General features: G+C 41.8%; 1 long non-coding RNA gene across 1 annotated transcript in view; it reads left to right on the top strand.

Annotated features, from left to right (window-relative positions):
* The first annotated feature begins 1,937 nt into the window (after positions 1-1,937).
* The window catches only part of LOC142760020 (uncharacterized), a 521,651-nt gene continuing 510,288 nt past the window's right edge, over positions 1,938-13,300 (top strand). The window contains exon 1 of the long non-coding RNA XR_012883232.1: positions 1,938-2,117. This is a non-coding gene — a long non-coding RNA (uncharacterized LOC142760020). The remainder of the gene's footprint in view (positions 2,118-13,300) is intronic.

The following is a 13,300-nucleotide window of genomic DNA, read 5'->3' as shown; positions in this document are numbered from 1 at the left end:
GGGGGGGGCGTTAAATTATAGCTCCCATTCCTCTCGCCACCGCAAACTGCACAATACAAAACAATACATAACAAACTGTGGGTCGCGTCCCCCTGGGGGGTCGTGTGAAGACTTCCGGGGGGTCGCGAGTCACTTACCGAGGTCTCGGTTCTATTCAATGCCAGAGCAAGGAGCTGACGGCTGACCCCTTGCTCCAGCATTCACTGTGCCCTGAGCGGCTTGATGCAGGCTGGCGGGATGTAGCAACATCTTCGCGCCTGTCTGCGCCGAGTCACTCATAGCACACACCGGAGGCGAAGGATCCTCCACCCGGGAGGGAACGGGGATAGGTAAGTAATTTATGTTATTTTTCTATTATTCACATATGTGGGCATTATACTGTATGGGGGGCTGATATGGCGGGGGGCATTATATTGAATGGGGGGCTGATATGGCAGGGGGTATTATACTGTATGGGGGGCTAATATGGCATGGGGGCTGATGAGGTGGGGGGCATTATACTGCATGGGGAGCTGATATGGCATGGGGGCTGATGAGGTGGGGGGCATTATACTGCATGGGGGGGCTGATATGGGGCCATTATACTGTATGGTGGGCATTATACTGTATGGGGAGCTGATATGGGGGGCATTATACTGTATGGGGAGCTGATATGGAGGGGCATTATACTGTATGGGGAGCTGATATGGAGGGGCATTATACTGTATGAGGAGCTGATATGGGGGGAATTATACTGTATGTGGAGCTGATATGGGGGGCATTATACTGTATGGGGAGCTGATATGGAGGGGCATTATACTGTATGAGGAGCTGATATGGGGGGGCTTTATACTGTATGGGGAGCTGATATGGGGGCATTATACTGTATGGGGGCTGATATGGGGGTATTATACTGTATGGGGAGCTCATATGGGGGGCATTATACTGTATGGGAAGCTCATATGAGGGGCATTATACTTTATGGGAAGCTCATATGGGGGACATTATACTGTATGGGGAGCGGATATGGGGGCATTATACTGTATGGGGAGCTGATATGGGGGCATTATACTGTATGCGGAGCTGATATGGGGCATTATACTGTATGGGGGCAGCTATGTGGGGCATTATACTGTGGCAGCTGATATAGGGAGCTTTATACGGTATGGGGCAGTTATGGGGGGAGGCATTATACTGTATGGGGCAGTTATGGGGGCATTATACTGTATGGGGCAGCTATGGGAGCATTATACTATGGGGGCTGTTGGGCAAGGCGGATAGGGCATAGGCACGCGCAGGGGTCTGGTGATCGTGGTGTTGGGGAGGGGTGGGGGGCCCAAGCTGAATTCTTGCACCCGCGCCCATGAGCCCTTAGCTACGCCCCTGGGAGACAGAGGCGTTTTTTTCCCCGAGCCTCTTTTGCCCGCTCGTGGGAAAAAAAGCGGCATGTCCTTTCTTGCCATGGTTTTCGCCTCTGGCCTCCCATTGAATCGATGCGAGGCAGAATAAACCCGCGGCGCTTGTTTCTTTTAATAAAAAGTATTTTGAAAGTTGAACCAATCACACTGATAAACATTTTTATTAAAAAAATTATTCAAAAGGTGTACATAGCCCCATGCGCAGAGCTATATGAAGTGTGTACCGCATGCATGAATGGCAAGCAATGGCCAAAAAAGTTTTAACCGTTTCATGGACAAGTCGATGACTTATATTTACAAATGAGCTTTCATAATATAGTGCAATTGATAGCCTGTCCTCCATGTAAATATGAAAGGCACTTAAGAGTTCTGTGACAAATACATATAAAACATATTTGCATATTGCCACAAATATCTCTATGACCGTGCAGCCTGTGTATAACTTCTGCTTCGTGACGACGGCTCATTCATCACCAGACAGAAAAGCGCGCCACTCCAGCATCACTCGGGAGCTCGCCTTAGTGGGCGTGAGCGGGAGCGCGCATGTGTGACAGCTCCAGGCTGCCTTATGACAGCTCTGCAGGGAACCACTCGTTTCAAGCTGTCAGGGAACGTAACAGCAACTCTGCTGTTTTACATGATACAGGGATTCTATACAGAGACAGTGAGTGAGTGAGGCCACTGTGAAGCAGATCTGTCGCCACACAATCACCTGTGCAGGTAAGTACTCCAATCGATGACAGAACAGCTGCTACATAGTGATGCCATGTGCTGTGTACTAATGCATGGGATCCTATAGGGAAACAGTTGCGATGAAAGTTTTCATTTCAGCATAAGCACACTTCTAAACGTATACAAATAACTATCTCTATCAAACTTTTCTGAGGTAAATCCTGGGAGTTGCTGTACTACAGCACCCGGAGAGACAAATATGGGCTACGTCTGACCTTATTTAACTCTTTCATGTTAAGTTCAAAGCTTGAGGTAATTTTATATAGTAGGACTGTTATCTGGAAGCTGAATAAACCGAATACAAAGTTATGTAACAATTGTAACCTCCATACATTGTTATTATGCAAACAATTTTGTTTTTATTAAATTATACTTCGTAGAATTTTTGGGGTAATATTAAAGAACGTTATTTATTTTAATTTGAAAAACCGAATTTTTTTTTGCACACTTTTTCAGAATTTTGAATGCAGTTTTTTTCTTGTAGGGTTAATTTTAAATTGCTGTTTCACATAGAGATAAAACTGTGAAGAGGAAGTGCACGTGTGGTAGAAGGAGTGTGATCACAGACTTTTGTAACTTTAGAGAAACTTCCTGTTTCTTTTTAAAGATTAATTCTGAAATTCAAATAAAGCTGAAGTGATGTCGGTGGGTAGCCGCAGATGAGGTTACATGACAACCTGTTGCTGTCATGTGACCTGTTTTGGCGCCACTTGCAAAGTAAACTGCATCCACCACATTGTACTTGCTGGTGACGGTACCCACTTACATGCCATGTGCTAAAATGTCTGGGAGATTCAGAAAAACTGCTTTTGTTGCCCATAGCAACCAATCGCATTGCAGCGTTTCCTTTTTAAGAGCACTAAGAAATGAAAGCTGTGCGGTGATTGGTTGCTATTGGCAACAAAAGACAGGTTTTCATAAATCCCCCTATATGAGCTAATGTGGTCACCGTCACAAAAGTTAACCTGTAATTTATAAGGGTGTATTCACTTTTTGCGCTTTTGCCACACATGAAAAAAACGCATGCGTCTTTACCACTATTTGCTGTGGTTTCCAAGTTAAGTTCAAAACCGCAGCAAATTGCAGTAAAAACACGTGTTTTTTTGAAGTGCGGTTTTCAGCGATGCAGCAAAAAATAGAGGGCATGCTGTCTCCTGTTTACATCCACATCTAAGGGTATGTTCTCATGCTAAACAAAAAACGGCTGTAAACTACAGAGCTGTTTTCAAGGGAAACAGCCTCTGACTTTCAGACGTTTTTTATGCAGCAAGCATTTTTTCCGGGCGTTTTTGGAGCTGTTTTTCTATTGACCCAATGAAAAATGGCTCAAGAAGTAACATGCACTTTTTTTTTACAGGGGCGTTTTTTTTATGCACAGTTTTTACAAACTGGGCATAAAAAAACGCCCTGTGGAAATGAAACGCCGCTTTCCTGTTGAAATCAATGGGCAGATGTTTGGAGGCGTTCAGCCTCCATAGTTCTAGCTGTTTTTTTTGGGGCGTTTGCGGCCCAAAAAACAGCTGAAAATAGGCCGCGTGAACATATCCTTAGTCTTAGAAATTTTATTATTTGGATATGGTGTATCCTGTTGTATATGAGAAGATCCCAAGATCATATAGAGGAGGGAAGGGGCTCTGAGAGCCTGTTCACACAGAGTTGAATCGCCCCTTATTGATTTCAACGGGTAGCAGAGGTGTTTTTTTCCCAGGCGGCTTTTAGCCACTTGAGGGGGAAAAAAAGCAATATGTTCTTTCAAGCTGTGGTTCCACCTCTTACATCCCATTGAAATCAATGGGAGGCAGAAAAAACCGTGGCACTCTTTTCCGAGCGTTTTTCGTGGCATACTTTGCCCACGGTCCTCAATGGCCGCGTGTGAACTCTGTGTGAACTAGGCCTTAGACTTGATGTAATAAAGTTACAACATAGAAACGTGAGGTAGAGGAGTAAATAAAAACCATAACTCTCCTTTGTTTCCTTCGTATTGTATGATGTGTTCTTAAAATTAGATGGTTGACATAAAATCTGAAGATGACCTTCCATCACTGACGTTTGATAAATCCTTTTGGAGAGGAGAATTTTTGGACAACGTGAATAAAGTATATCTGATTTTATTATCTTTTTTTTGTCCAAAGAATACGTATATATCAAACATCAGCAAGCGTATAACTTGAAGCTCCTGGTGGTTGAAGCAGAAACTGCAATGTGTTCAACCTGACCGTACTGTATATGATAAGTAAATTAGTAACCGCATCCACGTGGCCAAAAAATCAAGTGTTTATTAACTGCTCAAAAACGCATGCATCATTTCAACTCACGCAGGAGAATTTGTCAAGCATACTGAGTTGAAACGTTGCATGCATTCTTGGGCCGTGTTAATAAACACTTTGTTGATTTTTTTGCATCCTAAAGGGTAACTAAACATTCTATAAACTTCTGACATGTCATAGTGACATGTTAGAAGTTTTGATTGGTGGGGGTCCGAGCACTGAGACCCCCACCAATTGCTAAAACGAAGCAGCAGAAATGTTCGTGTGAGCGCTGAGCTTCTTAGTTTCTGTTCGGCTTTTTCCGGAAATCAATGTATCGAAATACGTGCTCAATAGAAGGTCTATGAGCCCGTACTCCGATACATCGGCTTTCTGGAAAAAGCAGAACAGGAACTAAGTGGCTGAGCGCTCACCCGAGCACTTCTGCCACTTCGCTTTAGCGGTTGGTTGGGGTCTCAGTGCTCGGACCCCCACCAATCAAAACTTCTGACATGTCACTACGACATGTCAGAAGTTTGTTAAACGTTTAGTTACCCTTTAAGTTTTTCCCAAGTGAATGCTGAAGGCATCCAAATCAACGTACTGTTTAGATGTCACACCACAAATTATGTAAATGCATTATAATAATGAGCTATTAACTTGTATAGTGAGATATATGGATACATCTTTGCAGGAAAACAAGCATGATGTGTCATAGTGATTTTTTTTCTGGCCATTATTAGAACCACTGTTCTATAAGGCAAGGAGGCATATAGAGCTGTTCGTTATAGGGGCTAGAGTGCAGTGCAGATTCTGAATCTCTTTTTAACACCGTTTATTGGAATAATCTTTGTTTTTTCATATGGAAACAATAAGACTCCCGGTTTTGCATGCGTATATGATAATTGCTACAGACAACATCCTCCTAAATGCCTTGTTCAGAACCCCTGTGTCATCCAGAGCTATGACAAGCACCCATTGTGACTCTTAACTTTATAGGACTGTAGGGCACTTGTTGTAATAAATGGTCCTGAAGTGTGTGTGTGTGTGTGTGTGGGGGGGTGTTAACTTGAAAAAAACAAAAAAAAGAAACACTACATCTTTTTATGGTGTATCACGTGATCCCTCTCAGTTAGTCCGCAGCTCTGAAAAGGTTAATGTGATATAGTTCGTGAATCCCATTTCTGAGAGGTCATGGAGAGTCCTTTTTTAGAGTTTTAATTTCACTTCCCTGTTTGCCACTTTATGGAGGGGGCTGTTGAGTAGGTGCATTGACACCTAGTAGTATAGCTCTATTAGGGCATCACACTGATGCTCTTATTTAAAGTGGAACTCCACACACATTTCCCTATTAGCAAAAATGGAAGTCTAGGATCATGTAACATACCATTAACGCTTTCACTCGTGTCTCCCTAAGTTTCCAAAGTGCTCTGTAGACAAAAGTTCTTAACACCACCGAAATAACAAAAAGGCAGCATTTTACTGGGCTATGCATCAAAATAACATCCACCTTCTCTGACATCACTTCCTGCTCTACAGCTATTGGCTGAAACTACACCTCATAGACTTCCTGCTCTGCTCGCACTCTGTATTTAGTAACACAAGCGTGTCTGAGAAATTAGACAGTTTTTCTTCCGTATGAGTGTCTGTATGGCGTCCATGTGCATTCCATTTGTGTGTTTTTTACTTCCATTTGTCATCAATTTTTCACGTCTGCATAGAAAACGGAAGGAGGTACATTTTTCACAATATTGTCACAATTTTGTCCTAAGTCAATGAAAACACTCCCAGGAAGGTCATATGACAACACAGGTGCTATTTGCTATTGCAGTATTTAGAGTTTTGTCTAACATCTGGACTGAGATATGGGTCATGGTGTGATCAAAAACTGGGCAGGATTCCCTTCTATAGAAAACCTAAATGTATAGCCTACCAGAGGAAATTAGCCTACCCTTAGTATTTTTCTAGAGGGGAGGTTGTTTTACACCCATTTCAAAGATATTTGTTAAAACCAGGGCTGGACCCTTAACTCCAAGGGCCCCTTTAGCAGCCGCATAATCAGAATCGTCCTCCAACCTCCCCTCAATACCACCCATCAAACCTCCCAACCAGACAGCCTCCTACCTTTCCCAATAAAAACAGATCAAAGTTTTGGTTTTTTGTCACATTTTTTTCTGTGACCGCTTAAAATAACATAAAATAAAAATGCGACATAAAAAAATATGCAAAAGGTATCAGATCGCAAAAAAAACAAACAATTTTGACATGAAAAACCCCTATAATTTCTTTAGCTGCTCGGTGGAATTACAGGAAGATGGCACAACTGCATAGTTGAACTCTGTCCTCTCAACTAGACGCTGTGGCTGAGAGGGATGAGGGGGTTAGCCAGAATAGGATGGGTCAGGAGCTTAAAGGCCAATAGTATGGTGCCCCGTATTGTGGCCTATTCTGTGAGAATAGGGTTGAGAAAGTGTTGTACCCCATAGGTTAGTGGTATGGCCTAGCTTGTGGAGGTATTACTGGTGGGACAGGTGGTTTGGAGGCACCCCTGATTTGGCTGTAGAGACGCCACTGCTCCAGTGATTGAATAACATTCTAGGGATCGTTGGGTGGAGTAGTAGCCACTAACTCAGTCAGGAGTGTTGACTTTGTCCAGAACATGAGCTCTGCAGAGACCTCCCAGAGATGTCGCTAAGCTGCACGCAGAGGTATCAGCACCATCTTCTTGGGTAGTCAAACTCAAGTAGTCCAGCTCTCGATTGTCCACTTGAGCACCAGCAGAGGGTGCCTCTTTTTTATTCTGGCTGGCTGGTCTTGTTTCCTCCGTCGGATGGGTTGACCCAGATGCCGAAGATGATGCCCCCAGCAGAGCCTCAACCTCTGGTGCCTCTGATGTGTGCAGCGATGGGGTAGCTGGTGAGGTGGAATCCCTCTCCACGCTCGCCTCCTCCGAATCCTCATGTAGGCTGTCTTCCATAAAAAATAAAATAAAAAAAACAAAACACTTTTGCAACACAATGTCCAGAACAACACTCTTCCACCTTTTTTTTTTGTTTTACATTATTACCAGATTACCATATGCATATACTATATATACCATTATTTAGCATTATTTAACATTGTAAAGTTTAGTACAGTTTTACAAGGAAATGGCAATAAAATATAATTAATTATGGTAGGAGTTCCAAAAAGTAACATTAGCTGTTGTTTATAGAGGTAGGGCCTCTTCTTCGTTGCCCCTGATCCACTCCTTTTAGGACCATATTCCTATGCTATATTAGCCGTGGCTGCTCCTTCACCATGTCTTTCTGACATCCTCTACAAGTTGAAATAGGAAAATAAAAAATTGATTCATTGTAAAAAAAGGATCCATTTACGATGGGGACAGCTCTATCAGGACCACATAGCTGAAATGGTTAAGGGAGCCATTTACAGTAGGACCAGCTCTATAAGGGCCACATGGCAGAAATCTATACCCATGATGCTATGTCACCCAATTATATTAACCAGTAAAACGTTTTTGAAGCACAGCTATGGTCGCACTTAGCCAATTTTGTGTCACTCAACAGACCCACTTTGCTACCACCTAGTAGAATGCAGGTCTCTGCTAATGGCCTGCCATGCTTCATCTTTTTTGAGCCTGTCAAGATAGACATCAGCCCTCATGTACCACAGCTTGAGCCTCTCCTGCACCAGGGTGGTAAGTTTTTCAACATTAATTCTGGACATGGCAGGTTGCAGAAGGTTTTAGAGGTAAAGGTCATGGCGTTTAAGGCTTACATAATAAACCAATAACTATATGTAATAAAATATTAAACATTTAATAAATAACCCACAATTAACAATCCATAAACCTTTCAATCCATCTATATAGCTGAACACTACAAGCTAACTGTGGTGCCTATTTTCAAAGAGGGCTCTAGGTCTACCCCGGGTAATTATAGACCAGTAAGCTTAACATCCATTGTGGGAAAATTATTTCAGGGGCTAATGAGGGACTATATACAGGAGTATGTGACAATAAATAGTGTTATAAGTGACAGCCAGCACGGTTTTACTAAGAACTGAAGTTGTCAAACCAACCTGATTTTGTTTTTATGAAGAGGTGAGTAGAAGTCTAGACAGAGGGCCGCTGTGGATATCGTATTTTTGGACTTTGCAAAGGCTTTTGACACTGTCCCTCATAGACTCCTAATGGATAAATTAAGGTCTATAGGTTTAGAAAGTATAGTTTGTAATTGGATTCAGAATTGGCTCAAGGACCGTATCCAGAGAGTTGTGGTCAATGATTCCTACTCTGAATGGTCCCCGGTTATAAGTGGTGTACCCCAGGGTTCCATGCTGGGACCACTATTATTCAACTTATTAATGATCTAGAGGATGGGATTAATAGCACTATTTCTATTTTTGCAGATAACCCCAAACTATGTAGAAGTAAATGGGGGAGGAATCCTCCAGCTCACCGATCCTATGTCCGAGCCCGGACAGCGCACGGATCCTCGTGGCGGCACACGATGTAGATCAAAGCAGAAAAAGGGAAACTTGATCCAGCGCTGGGTTTAAAAGGAAGTAATATTCCAACTTTATTCCAAATATATTAAAAACTCCATATACATAGGGGGTCGATGCATCAGATAGCAGGCCTATGCGTTTCAGAGAAATCGCTTGTCCTTACTCATGGTGTGAGTAAGGACAAGCTATTTGTCTGAAACACATAGGCCTGCTAATCCGATGCATCCACCCCTATGTATATAGACTTTTTAATATATTTAGAATGTAATTGGAATATTTCTTCCTTTTAAACCCAGCGCTGGATCAAGTTTCTCTTTTTCCACAAAACTATGTAGTATAGTTCAATCTATTGAAGATGTTCGTAAATTGCAAGCTGATTTGGAACACACAAAGTGTTTTGGCATCCGCTTGGCAAATGAGATTCAATGTGGATAAATGTAGAGTTATGCATCGGAGTACGAAAATTCTTCATGTGTCATATGTCTTAGAGGGTGCTACACTGGTAGAGTCACTTTTTGAGAAGGATCTGGGTGTACTTGTAGATCATAGACTAAATAACCGCGTGCAATGTCAATCAGCTGCTTCTAAGGCCAGTGAGATATTGTCGTGTATTAAGAGGCATGGACTCGCGGGACAGGGATGTAATATTACCACTTTACAAAGCATTTGTTGCGGCCTCATCTAGAATATGCAGTTCAGTTCTGGGCTCTAGTCCATAGAAAGGATGCCCTGGAGTTGGAAAAATTATAAAGAAAAGTAACGAAGCTAATCTAATAAGGGGCATGGAGAATCTTCGTTATGAGGAAAGATTAAAAGAATTAAACCTATTTAGCCTTGAAAAGAGACGACTAAGGGGGGGACTTGATTACCTTATATAAATATGTCAATGGCACATACAAGAAATATAGTGAAAACCTGTTCCATATAAAACTCCCTCAAAAGTCAAGGGGGCACGCCCTCCGTCTGGAGAAAAGAGGGTTCAATCTGCAGAGACAAGTCTTCTTTACTGTGAATCTGTGGAATAGCCTACCACAGGAGCCGTTACAGCAGGAACAGCAGATGGCTTTAAAAAAGGCTTGGATAATTTTACTAGAACGAAAAAGTATCCGCTCCTATGTGAATGTGTAGAATTTCTGTTTCATCACTTCCCTTTTTCCCATCCCTTGGTTGAACTTGATGGACATATGTGGTTTTTCAACCGTACTAACAATGTAACCAAGCGACTACAATCGCACAGCTATAATATGTTCCTTTACAAGAACAGCTGATCTTTGGCACCTATAAATACTCTGGATTCCAGCCACAGATCGCTGCTAGACCAATCAGCTGATTGGAATGCTCCTACAGGAGACCTAGAAACTTCCAAAACCTGTTTGTGGATGCTACCTCTGACCTCCAGTTCAGGTAATTACCAAATGTATGAAACACAAGGCGGGGGAGAAGAAACCACTACTAGTACCCAATAATAAGTATTGTGCCGTTCTCTTCATGTCGGCACCTCCTCCCCAGAGACACCGGCACATGCGGCTGCAGCTCCCCTCTGAGTTCTGTAAGGTCCGCTCACTCGTTCTTGGCCTTAAAGCGCACCAGTGCAAAGTTCCCCAACCAATCCCTATGCACCCTGGACTCTAAAAAGTGCTCTGCCTTTCCTCTCCTTGCCTGAGCGTTATGCCCCTGTATGTTACTGCAAATGATCCCTTAGTTGTACCCTGTATTCCGTAATTATGATTGTACCAGTGCTAAGCCAAGCATCATCTGTGCCTCGTGTCTGCTACGCCACGTGTCTGCTACGCTGAGTATCTGCCAAATCGTCTATTCAGGTACTTCAGGTACTATTATTGACTATCGTTTGGCCAGCTGCCGCTACGGCGGAGCGGCCTAGTGGGTCCACATACCACACACAGCCGTGACAATAAGAAACCTCCAGACGCAATGATAGCATGGGGCCCGTAAATCCTTATTCACTACCCTGGGTTTACATAATCTCTGTTTATAGTGAATTTCAAGGAAATGCGGGTCGAATCTAAAAAAATAAATACATTTGCTTTTACATAGTGATTACATGTGTATGTAAAACTGATTATTGTAAGGTTGTTTTACCTATATTTACTGTAACAGTATGGTTTCTATATTGTAGCACCAAGTGGCTGTTCCCTCCATGACGCATTTCCCCACACCAAAAAAAGTTGCTGTATGTTATTTATCACCCGGTACCGATCTGTCAGTCCCATAGTTGATGAGGTTGAAAAAAGACACCGGTCCATCGAGTCCAATCTATAATCCTACCATGTTGATCCAGAGGAAGGCAAAAACTTCCATGAGGTGGATGCCAATTGACTCATTAAGGGAAAAATTCCTCCCTGACTCCTAATATGCTAATCCAAATAAATCCCAGGATGAATGTCCCATCTCCAGAATCTAGTACTCATAACCTGTAATATTTTATTTTTCGAGAAAGGCATCAAGGTCTATTTTGAATTTGCTCAAAAACCAACCATCACAACATTCTGTGACAGAGCGTTCCATGGACTCACTGCCCTTACAGTAAAGAATCCCTATCTGTGATGATGGTGAAACCTTTTTTCCTCTAGATGTAGAGGGTACCCCCTTGTCAATGTTACAGGTCTAGGTGTAAAAAGAAAATTAGATAAAGATCTCTTCTGTCCAATTATATATTTGTACATTGTAATTTGATCGCTACCTAAACAATCTTTTTTTCTCTAAACTGAATAGCCCCATGTGCCAGCTAAGCTCCCCCAAGGTAAAAAAAATATATATTATGTGACCTAACTTACATAAAAAATAAGAGATCAATACATTACTACTTTACAACTTTAAATTCTTATTAATACTGGTATATCCGTGGTGTTTATTAGAGTAAAATTATGAAACGGCTGGAATTTTCCACTTTCTGCTCTGGCTTTCTTGATATAAGGAAAACGACATTGCAGTTAATCTTAGAAGTAAATATTAAAGAAGTCTAAGTTTACTTTTGGATTGGCCTCACTGGACCGAAATATAAATCACCAAATTAGAATTGTAAACAAACACACAGCTTCCTCATGTGATCCAGGTCTCCTAAAGAATTGGTTTTTTTTTCTTTTAATTTGTCAATATTCCCTTATTATAAGTCCTTACGTCACAAAATAGTTAAAAAAAAAGAGAAGCATTTAGTAAAATAGTTTATTTAACATACACTTATTTCCACTATCATTTCTGAACATATAGTCATAGCCACTTACCTTTGTGAATACTAAGCTTAGCCAATATAGTATCTTTCTATTTGATGTGGCTCTCCCTGGTATAGCATGGAGTTTCACAATAGTCGGCCTACTTTAGTGATTTGTCTTTGATGTCTGATTTACATACATCTGGGTGTGTTTCTGCATCTTATTGTAGCAGTATATGTTTAAATATATAGTTAAATAATGTGCAACGTTTAGTTTGGAGATTTTTTTTTAATATATCCAGAGCATGTAAAGATGAGTGGGAGCCTCGTAATAAACTTATAGCTGCATTTTATGAATCAATACTACAGTCTACACACACTTTACCTTTCACTATTGACCACAAAAACTTTGCAGGGACTGAAAAAAACAAGCTGTACAGTGAACATCAAACCACCTTGCTGTACCAAACCCACAAAACTTCAAACTATACCAGAACAGTACAAAGTAGAGTGGATCTTATTTCCTCACTATTTCACGTTCTGCTTTGAAATATGGACTGTTCTACAATAAACTAAAAAGATACTCTTGTACACTGTTTAACTGCTTCGGACTTTCGAGGCTATAATATAGCCCATATAAAAGAGTATCCGGCACACCAATTTTGAAACAAAGGTATTTTTATTTTGTTTTTAATGCCGGTGGCAGAGTGCGACGGTTCGGTCTAAGTGACCTTCATCAGGCACTGCGCTGTGCTGGAAAACTGTATAGACGAGTGCTAGTGGTGCTGATAGCGGCTGGCACCACTAGCGCTCGTCTATACAGTTTTCCAGCACGGCTCAGGGCCTGATGAAGGTCACTTAGACCGAAACGTCACACTCTGCCACTGGCATTAAAAACAAAAACAAAATATAAACCCCTTTGTTTCAACATTGGTGTGCCGGATACTCTTTTATATTTGGGTTGGGCCCCTATCCGTGCAAAACCCCACTCTTCCACGTATCTGGTGCTGTCTGAACCTATACACACTATAATATAGCCCATCAGGAGAGCAAATAAGCAGCAGCTTTTAGGTGCAAATATCTAGTTAGTTGATTGTCAAGAACTGACGTGTATAAGTTTGTACGGTAGGTTTCACTGTGCATTTGGTAGGTCGAGGTCATTGGAAAGTGTTTGTTTACGCTCAAGCAAAACTTGTTTGCATTTATGTTTTATCCAGGGGAATGCTAACTCTCAGTTTTATGGA

Source organism: Rhinoderma darwinii, chromosome 4 (assembly GCF_050947455.1).
Source record: "Rhinoderma darwinii isolate aRhiDar2 chromosome 4, aRhiDar2.hap1, whole genome shotgun sequence".
NCBI lineage: Eukaryota > Metazoa > Chordata > Amphibia > Anura > Rhinodermatidae > Rhinoderma > Rhinoderma darwinii.
This window is presented reverse-complemented; position numbering and strand designations above follow the sequence as displayed.